We start from the raw sequence: 10,577 nt of genomic DNA, 5'->3' as shown, positions 1-10,577 counted from the left end.
GCTCACTCGCTTGACCTTTACAGCAGAGGTTTGGGTGGGGGAGGAGAAGAAAGGACAAGAGCACTACAGTGGGCTGTGTTGGGCATGCCAGAGGGGAAGGCTGGGGAGGCACCTGGGGTTGGGGTGACAGTGTAGATGCAGAAACCTCCAGAGTCAGTCCTAGGGCTGGGAGAGGAGCCCTGGCAAAATACGTTTATGAGAAGGAGATGGAATGAAGCTAAGGGGCCTTGAATAGGTGCAACGGGAGGGTGAAGTGGGCAGCTCATGGCTGTTTTAGAACTTGGCCAGGTGCAGACTGTGGTTAAAAACAAACACAGTTAAAATGAGTGTTAAGCAGCTTTCAAGGAGCAAAATCACTGAAGGAGGCATGGGACCTAAGAGAAAGGTGATGAGGAGAGGGGGCAGCACTCCTGTGGAATGTGAGTATGCTCCCATTCTAGGGTATTATGCACAGGGGCCAGTTAAAACCCTCCTCGCTGCCCCTGGAGGCTAGGGGAGTGAGGAGGGCTCCCAGAGGCTCACGGCACAGCAGGATGGGGAGGCTGGGCCGACCTGCAGTGGGAGATGAAGGGAAAATGGGAAGGCTGTAGCAGGTGAGCAGAAGGGCCAAGGGAACAAGTACTTGGGCCTTCAGGGTGTGAAGAGGGACTGGGACACCTCACAGACCATCCTGGGGCCCCAGAAGTATAGAAATGGCCCCACATAACAGGAAACCACAGGCATGGGGAAGCCCTGGTGGCTCCTTTATGCCAATTCCTGGCCTTTACATGTTGACCCACAAGTATACCTCCCAAAAGGACTCCTCATGGTTAACAGGGCCCAAATTCATAATCAGAGCCTAGCAGCCATTGTTTACAGAGGCCTGTCTTGCACACTGCATGTCAGAGAAAAGCCATAGACTGAGGTGCCAAACTTTCTGCATTGTGTTCTTGCAGTCTGAGCCAAATCTGGAATCCTATTTCAACCAATGGACAAAGACCTGCCCTGTCCAATCAGAACTGCACGGTTGTAGCCTCATTTGTATATTTGTTGACCAATCAGAGTAGCTCCATAATAACCAATCAGAACACATAATTCTGACCAATCAGGACAGTACTATTTGGACCAATCAGGCTGTGCAAACGGATTCTTCATTTGCATAGAAATGAGGGGAAGGGGGAAGAAGTAAAGAGGAGGAAGGGGAGAGGCACTTTGGACTGTGTGAAGTAGACGTGCCTTGCTCTAATTCCCAGAAGGTAAAGCTATGTCAGGGCCATGTCTTGTCTAGGTGGGAGGGGACTTTGGTTCCTCCAAATGTCCTTCTGACCTTTCCCATCTCTGCTGCCTAGGGTCCAGCCTGGTATCACCCACAGGACCACCAGAACCCTCACTTAGAACTAGGAGCTGGGCCATGTGCCAGGCAGGAGCTCAGGTTGATGAGAAAGATGGGCTCTACCTCAAGCTGCCAGAATCTAGGAAAGACGCAACCCTTACCACAAGGCCAGGTGTGTGCAGCAAGAGAAGCTGGCACCTGGGGCACGTGGGGTAAGGAGTCTGGGAGTGCTCAGGGGATCAACTGGGGGAGGGACTCCTATGAGGATGTGTGCCACACAGGGTTCTGTAAAATGAGTGGGAACTAACAGGAAGGGGAAGGGAAAGGATGGTGTGGCACAGGAAATGAATGGCATGTGCAAAGGTGTGGCTGTTTCCTGTGCCTCACCTACTCCCCACACCCACCAGGAGGCAGTTCAATGGTACTCTGTGTGTCCAGACCTCGATTCACACCAGGCACTGAAAGTGGCACCAACTTTGGCCTCATACAAGTCAGAGGGACTGAGACACCTCGCAGACCATCCTGGGGCCCCAAAAGCAAGTTCAGAAGCCACTAACAAGAAGCCTGGCGGTCCTGGGCAGGCTGCGCCCCCACTGGCGCCTGTTTTAACTTGTTTTCGGGGCGGCGGGGGTGGGGGTGGGGGTGGGGGGACGCATCTTCCCAAAGCAGGCGAGGTCTGCACCAGGTAGGTGTCCTGGGAGGTGGGGACCAAGGTCTGTCACGGGTCAGTGACGGTGCGCCCGCCGGCAACGTCCTGAACCCATCTGCCCTCGCTTCAGTCGCCCGCACCCTCCACAAGAGGCTACTTGGCTCCCATGCGGGTGTCCCTGCAAGTCAGGACAGCGCCGCGGTCCTGCGGGTCCAGGCTCTGCGCCATCCCAGCCACTTGGCCACCCAGGAGGTATGGGCCTCGCTGGCCCTGCAGCCTTGGTCCTGGCGCCCTGCCCCCCCCCCGCCCCCCCCCCCCCCCGCTGCTGTCTCCAGTCCTAGTCCCTCGTCTGCGAGGGTGGAGATGGGCCCCAGGTGCAGCATAGACAGAGCCGAAGTCTGGGGCTTGGGTTCTTAGGGGGTGGGGGTAAGGTTTACACGTCCTCACCCCATCCCCTCCATGCAAGACACTTTGCTGGGATGAAGACACCCTGATTTTGCCCTCGAGGATCTCACGGGGAGGGAGGGCCAGAGGGACAGAGTCTGGGAATTTCACGGTGACGAGTCCCACTAAAAGCTGGTGGTGAGGTGGGATGCAGGGTGGGGACCTGGTGCGGGCGCTGTGCTGAGGTCTCATGCATGAGGGAGGAACTGCAAGTGCGGCTCGAATTTGGGAAATCAAGGTTAACCTGGGAATTCAGGCATGTGCAGTCACCTCGCTGTCCCCTCCGCAAATACTGGTATTCCAGAGCTCTGTGGCGGACATTACCAACACAACGCTGAAACCCTAGGGCAATTTTGCGAGGGAGGGACCACTTACTCCGCGTTACAAACTAGGAGCCAGAAACTCAGAGGTTAAATTAGCAAATAATTAGCAGAGGCAGGACTTGAACCCGGCGCTCTAACTCCCAGCCTGCGTCCGTCCACCCGCCCTCCCGGCATTCGCCTCACCAGGAGCCCCGCCCGGGATCCTCCTGGGCCCGCACACACATGGCCCCGCCGCTCTGCCGCCGCCGTGGCCTTCGTGAAGGTCGGCGTCGGGGCTTGGCTTCGGTTTTCCTGCAGGAAAATGGGGTTGGCGTTCCCACCTGTCCGCCGCTGGGGGAAGGAAGGACGGACAGTTCACTTTCCAGAGTGTTTCTGAACTGTAGACATAATCCACTCGGGAGTCACAAAAGCTGTCTTGTGGGTCGACACCAGAATTTTAGGAAAAAAGTGCCTCTCACAAGGCAAGAGTAGGTTTTGTGTGGGAAACGGTTCTTTCCGGTGTGGCCCTGAGTTGTAATTTAGTGTTGTTGATGGCCCTGCTCTGGAGGTGGGAGGTGGGGTGGGGTCGAGGCAGTCTGGTCCCTCCGTCTGGCCCCTGTGCTTCCTGTGGTTGTGAGCTGCCCGCTGGCGGCTACCAAAACCTTCCCGGGCCGGGTGCTGGTCAGAGTGTGCTTGGCCCCTGGGAAGGAGGCATCCTTGGTCTTCATCCCTGTGGCCAGGAGGAGGCCTCTATCCCAGGGGTGGAGTGCAATATGACTGGACTTCCTGGTTCTCCAAACTGGCCTCCAGGCAGCAGGGTTCCCCAGTTCCATGTGAGTATTTATTTACTGGCAGGAGTTTGGGTTATTGGTTCCCTGATGCAGGCATGCGCCAACTCCACATAGTCATTCACCCACCCAATTGCTTCGCTTATCTGTGCCTTTGCTGGAACGCCCTTCCCCTTGTCCCCCCATGGACTCCCTGGCAGCCCTTAAAAATATTAGAGGTGCCTTCCCTGAGAAGCACTCTCTGACACTGGGTGCTGGCTTTGGCCCCTCCTCCTAGCTCCCATAGAATCTGGTACCAAGGCTCTTTGTTGTGGTTCTTTTAACATAGACTTGCTTGTTTATCCTGCCAAACTTACCTGGCAACAACTGGACATCCCTGGTCCATCTGCCCAACCCATTTCCCACCCAAATCCCCAGGCTGGTTCTGGAGCTATTCACTGGACACCCTCCCCTCCCCCTTCCCATCCTCTGTGAAGTTTCCATCTTTCCCTATAGAGCCAGAGCACCTGCTTGGAAATGGCAGCAGCCTTCCTTGGCAAGAAGCTGTGCCCAGCTCTCAGACTGCAGGTTTGACCAGGTCGGAGTGCTGGGTCCCCAGGAGGGGCTGCTGGGATTGGCTCTGACATCTGCCTGTGGAGCCAGGCCTTCGGAGCTGCCCTGCCAGGCCTGGAGGGTATCCCGGGCTCTCCTGTGGATGCCCGGCTGCCTGCTGGGACTGCCTTTGTCTTGCCCTGCTGCATCTGGGCTTAGGCAGGGACTCCTCGCAGTGTGGAGCTGCCCTTAGGGTTTGGCTGGGTGCCAGGCACTGGGGAGAGACCTGCCCTGCCCTGCCCTTGGGAAGCCCATATCCCCAGGGGGAGTCAGCTACAGCTGTGGAAAGAGACAAACCAGTGTGCCAAGGGCTACAATGGAAGCCCCAGGCAGGAGCCCCACTCCACCGGGTGAGCAGAAACTCTTCCCAGAAAAGCCAGCACCAGGCTCACCAGCCTCCATCCAGCTCTCTTATCTCAGGAACAAGGAATGTTGGCAGGCACGGGAGCTCACAGCAGCATCCAGATGCCACAACTTTGGTTCTCATCCTGGGCTCCTCAGACTGAGCCTCCAGGCTTTTCTAAGTTTATACAATGAGATCGACTCACTCACTTCTTGCACACATTTCCAGCCACATAAAAGCTCCAATATACAGGGGTGGGCAAAAATAGGGTTACAGTTGCATTGTAACCTTCTTTTGAGTTAATAAAGCTTGTAATCCTCATATCCTGCATGTCTTTTTCCATATGAACTGTAAACCTACTTTTGCCTAACCCTGTATTTTATCAAGGCTAACCTGCCTTGACCGTTTCTTAAACTCCACTGTGGGCTTATAGGGTTTGAGATGTGGTCAGATCCATGGCAAGGATGCCATGCTTAATCTTGGGCACGGCTAGGAGTTCAATGCTTTAATCCACCGCGGACTTGTATCGCAGCTCTTTTGCTCTCTCTCCCTCTCCTTAGCCATCCTCCACCATTTCTCTGGTTAGACAGCTTAGTGAAACATCTGCTTGCCACCACTGAAATGGCGTCTTTTTCTTTTAAGGGAGGCTATGTAATGGGTTCCAGCTGTAGCACTTGCTAGTTGTGTCCTTGTGCAAATTTCTTTTCATTGCTCCATGCCTCTGTCTTCAGGTGTAAGATGGGCCTCAATTGTATTTCCAAGGGGGGGGGGGGGGAGGAGGCGGGGATGCGGGGGGAGGCTGTGAGAATTAAACCCAGTATTTTGCTCCCCATTGGGTCCTTAATGCCTTGGTCAAGACCTGCCTGGCACATCAGATCAAATGTTGGCTATAGAAATATTGATATTTGTGTAATGAAATACATTTTAGAAATTTGCTCCTAGAATAGCTGATGACCCTTTCCCGAAGGCCGACCAGTTGTAATGTGAACTTGTGTGAGTGGAGACAGAAAGCGTAGAGAGGGGTTTGGGGAGGGAGGAAAGGGCAAGAGGAAACACCCCGCAGAGGGCAGATTTGGGAGGACACGCCCAAGTCCAAGGAGGCTTCTGGAGCCCGTCACCCCCACCCTGAGGTGCATTGGTGGGGACATTTTGCTTAGATTCTGCCTGTGCCTGCACCAAACAGGAGCCACCACTAAGGTTCTGGGTGTCAGCACCTTGGGGAGGGGGCGGGGTCCTGTTCCCCGACAACTGACACCCTGGAGATGCCAAGGATGAAGGTGTACCGATTTCACTTAGACAACAAGTCTCCCTTTCCTGTGCTCCATTTTTTGCCGCAGGTCTTGCCTTTTAACATTTCCAACATTAGTTTTATGTACGACTGGCCAGTGGGGATCTTTGAATGACAGATGCACACCAAATCCATGAGTAGATTCACTTTCTCCCCTTGTCCACCCCACATTCCACATGGGGCGGGGGCAGTGATCTGCTTTCATTAGGGAAAACATATAACATTTCCTTTCTAAATCTCTCCCTCCTCCAATGTGAACCGTAACTCTTAGAATAAGCACTCACTTCTTCAGCAAGGCTGGTTGGTGTATTGACTTGCCTTTCCTCTCCTAAGCTGGCTGTTACAACGTTAGGGGAAATGAAGCCAGGACTGTGAAGCACGGAGGAGCCAATTTTTGTGCCAGGCACAGGGGCATAGTAAGCGGCTCTGCCTCTCACCGGCTGTGTGACCTTGAGAAATTACCTGTCTCCGTTTCCTCACCTTCAGATTTGAGATATTAGATGTGTAAACTTCAGTTTCACACAGCCATTTTAAGTATTATACATGTTAATGTGGACAAAGTCCTTAGAAGAGTACCTGGCACATCACTGGTGCTCATTTAAAGAGTGAGGGTGATGAGAGCAAGTGGGTCGAAGATCCCTGGCCTCGGCGAGCTTATGCAGCCGCCTCCTGAGGGCAGGCTCCTCCATCGGCGGATCCGGATGGCCAGTATTGGACATTCACTGAGGGGAGAAGTGAAGAACTGACTTCCTTTTGTGTTCTAGTCTCCCTACCCCTCCCCCCCCCCCCGCCCAGATTCCTAGTCCCAACTGAAACTCCTGTGCTATAAAATATTCTGAATACATAGTATAGTTATTTTGGGACTAAGAATCCATATAACTGGCTCGACCAGAGAAAGCACAACTTAGCTTTCTGTGGCCCAGAAATTCAGATCTTCCAGCTAAACCTTTCCTCCCCCCGGCGCATGCACATGTCCATGTTTATTAGCTAGCGGGGGCAGAAGGAAGGGAAGAAGCTATGCTTAGTATGAAAAGAACAAAAACAAAAATCAAACGAACTTTTAGAAAAAAAACAACCCAGGACAAAGCTCATGTTCTCCCCATTTCCTTTTAATACTGAATAGCATTCTTTATACAGCTGTGACATGATTTCAAGTGTAGAAGAAAGAAACATTACTGATAGACTCTGGGGTGTAAAAATACCACTTTAGAAGATGGCTAGTTGAGGTTTTATTTTACACAAGTATTTTTAAAATTTTTTCAAGTTTATAGTGTCATCAAATCTTGTTCAATGTCCGGATTACAACGAAGGCTGTGGAAGATACTTTATTTTGCCGGGAGAGTTTCTGTAGCCTCACCTCCACAATGCAGCAGTGGTTCTCACTGGAGTGGGGCTCCGAGTCTCCTGGGGGGCTTGCTAAACGGGCTGCTGGCCCCACCAGGCTGGGATTCAGCAGGTCAGGGTGGGGCCTGTGCACCTGTATTTCTAGCAAGTTCCCACAGGATGCTGCCATCGTTGGTCCCACAGCACACTTGGAGACGCACCGTGCAGAGAAGAGAAGCGAGCTCTACCTCCCTGTGGCGAGGGCTGTAAACGCTTGGCACCAGGGCTCTGGTGCTCTCCGTGGGGGTCGGAGACAGAGGAAATCACCCAGGCGTTTTCATTTTTAGTCCTTGATCTCACTTTAGTTTGTACCTTCTAGTTACTTAAAAATAAAATGCTATAAGGTTATTTATCCTTGCGAGAAAAATAGATGGGTTAGTCCTGCTGAGCATTGCCATGGATTACACATTCTATTTTTAAATTACACTAATTTCTAATAACAAATGAGCTAGTGAAGGCATATTTCCACTTACAGAACATGAATCCATAATCATTTACAGCTTGCTCTCTTTGGCCCTTCCCTGTTTCCAGGCTATCACCCTGGGCATTCTCCCAGCCTGGGTCAGTTAGGACACAATCACATGGCATTTACGAGCAGTTCCAATAACTTATTAGCGACACCTTACCGAGGACACCTGGCTGGCCTCTCCTCACCCCGCACAGACGACAGGGCACACTCTGTTTTCCTGAGGATGAGGACGTCTGCCTCTCCCACAACAGACCTTAATTGCAGTCAAAACTGCCACTCAGCAGTGGGTCTCAGCTAACCCTACTTTCTACAGAGCAGGAAAGAGCCACCTTGAACTTGGCCCTACCCCAGGGCTGACAGGAAGCTTAACTGGAGTGCAGCACTGGCTGCCGCCAGGGCCGGGGGAGTTTGGTTAGAGAATAAGGATGCTGGGTGGTCTTAATCCAACACCCCCTGAATAATCAAGTGGCTTCTAGGTTTGAAAACTCAACCTTAAAAAGAAACAGTAAAATACACTTTCTCACAAGGGTCTGGCTGCAATTGGCAAACCCGGTCCATGAAATGTCCATGTGAAAGCCAAGCAGTAGGGCAGGTCACTGGGCGATCTAGGCACAGCTCCATGGCACAGCCTCGGGCAAGGGCAAGGTCACATCAGAAGGAAAACAGCATCAACGTGTGAGCTTACCTCAGAAGGAAACAAGTTCTTTTTCTTTCTTCCTCACCTCCCCAAATACCTGTACCAGTAAAGACACTGTAACATAGAGAACTCCCATATAATGTATATGTAGGTGGCAGCAACATGACGGAGGTGCTTCGGTGTTTGTCCAACAGCAAATGACATCAAACATCTGGGGTGACACGACAGGTTACTACCAGCCTACCTTAATCATGTCGCTGAGGTCAGCTCGTCCCAGGTGTGCGGCCCCTGGGCCAAGTCCAGGAGGCAACGCACCAAATGACCCCCGTGTCTTTTGGGGGAGCTGTACCTGTTTCATCTTTGCAACAAGGAGACTGAACTAAGTGGTCAAATCCACTGAGCCTGTTAGAGACACTAACCCCAGAAGTCAGCTGGTTGAAGTTTCCACCCCAGCACCAGGCTTCCGTCCCCGAGGGTCACTGCAGGGCTGGCCTAGTCTGCTCCAGTTGGAAGGGCTGTTGTCCACTCTTTCCATTTCTGGACTGGACCCCGACAGCAGTTTCCCAGTGAGCAGAACTGACCTTGGTCAGGGAAGGCGCAGAGGGACTGAGGGGCTGTGAGAATCCTTTGCTTTCACCTTCTCTCTGTTCTTGATGGGCAAAGAATACTCTTTAAAGGAAAAAAATTTTTTAAAAAAATATCTGGGAGGGACAGAAATGCCAGTGAGAGGAAGACAGAGGGAGAATTAAAGGTAGTTAGAACCTCAGCTTTCTAGATGGTCTGAATGTTGGGTTGTTTACAAATTCATCCTGCATTTTATAAGGGAAAGCTGAACAGTTCAAAGTCTACAGAGTTGGAAAGCAACTCATATCTATCATTCAGTACTTAGCTCTTCCAAGCTATGAATTCTCTGGAAAGGTACCGGGCTCACTTTACAGCCAGGAAAATTACCAAAAGAAAAATCCTGGCTCTGCTACCTTCACGTACAGAAGGTACAGCACTTAACAGACAGATTTCGGTTGGAGTTAGACCGGATTTCTCTTCACAGCCCTTAATCTCACGAGGTGAGAAAGGGGGGAAGTTGCCAAGCCGTTGGCTCCCAGACCCATCAGTCTGTTTAACTCTGGCTAAAAGCAGAGAATGATGGGCAAGTTACCAAGTTTCTCCCCCTCGGGCTCTGGCATGAAGATGCTCATGTAACACACAACTGCAGCACGCAGCGGCACACGGGGAACACTGCGACTGTTCACAGTCCCCACAAAGACGAGATGGAAGGTTAGACTGAGAGCTAACAGTGACTTGAGTTTGCAGTTGGGTTCCTACCACGGCAGACTGTCTTGGTGGTTCACTCCCTTTGCTACTCCCAAGCCAGCTGATTAGTAAGATGTTCTTCCCATAAACGTAAATTGAGCTTTTTCTCTGTGACTTATCGCATTCTGCCAGTTCTCTGGATGATGGGCATGGGACGGGGTGTGAAGACTGAGGGAGGAGAGCCCACCTCTGCCACAGGATGGGAGTCTAGAGCCTAACCATAAGCTAAGCCCTGGCTTGTTCTCTCTCTTTTTTTAAAAATAAATGTTTATTGATTTCAGCCCTAGCTGGTTTGGCTCAGTGGACAGACAGAAGAGCATTGGCCTGCAGACTGAAAGGTCCCAGGTTCGATTCCCACTCAGGGCACATATATAATTTTTATTGATTTCAGAGAGGAAGGGAGGAGAGATAGATAGAAACATCAATGATGAGAGAGAATCATTGATCAGCTGCCTCTTGCGTGCCCACTACTGGGGATCAAGCCCGCAACCTGGGCACATGCCCTTGACTGGAATTGAATCTGGGACCCTTCAGTCTGCAGGCCAATGCTCTATCTACTGAGCCAAACCAGCTAGGGCCTGGATTGTTCTCTTGGAGCGCTAGTTTGGAATCTGGGCGGGGGGACTGACCACTCGTCTGTAGGGGGCCTGACCACTCGCCCAGTCCGGCACAACAGGCTCAGACCCCGGATCAAGCTAGTGGGGCCAGAGTGATGCTTGGGGCAGAGCCAGCTCTGAGGCTATGGCTGTCCAGGAACAGCTCCTTTGAGGGTGGAGGGCAGTGGCCTACAGGGAGAACATACATAGTGCTTATATTTTCAGTAAATGTTCTCTTTCTAAATATTTCTCTATTCAGCTTCGGCCCATGAGTCTGCTTTACAATAACCACTGTTTAGCTAACACTGAAATGGGTGAGGTCAGCAATTCTAAATATATCCAAACATTGAGTCGTTAAACCTCAGGATCACAAAACTTAGTCCCTGAAGTTGGGGGATGTCTTGCTCATTAATGATCAGGCGTGTTCCCAGCAGGCCCTCCTGACACACACAGCACAGTGAATC

Source organism: Plecotus auritus (genome assembly GCF_963455305.1).
Source record: "Plecotus auritus genome assembly, chromosome: 12".
Lineage (NCBI taxonomy): Eukaryota > Metazoa > Chordata > Mammalia > Chiroptera > Vespertilionidae > Plecotus > Plecotus auritus.
This window is presented reverse-complemented; position numbering follows the sequence as displayed.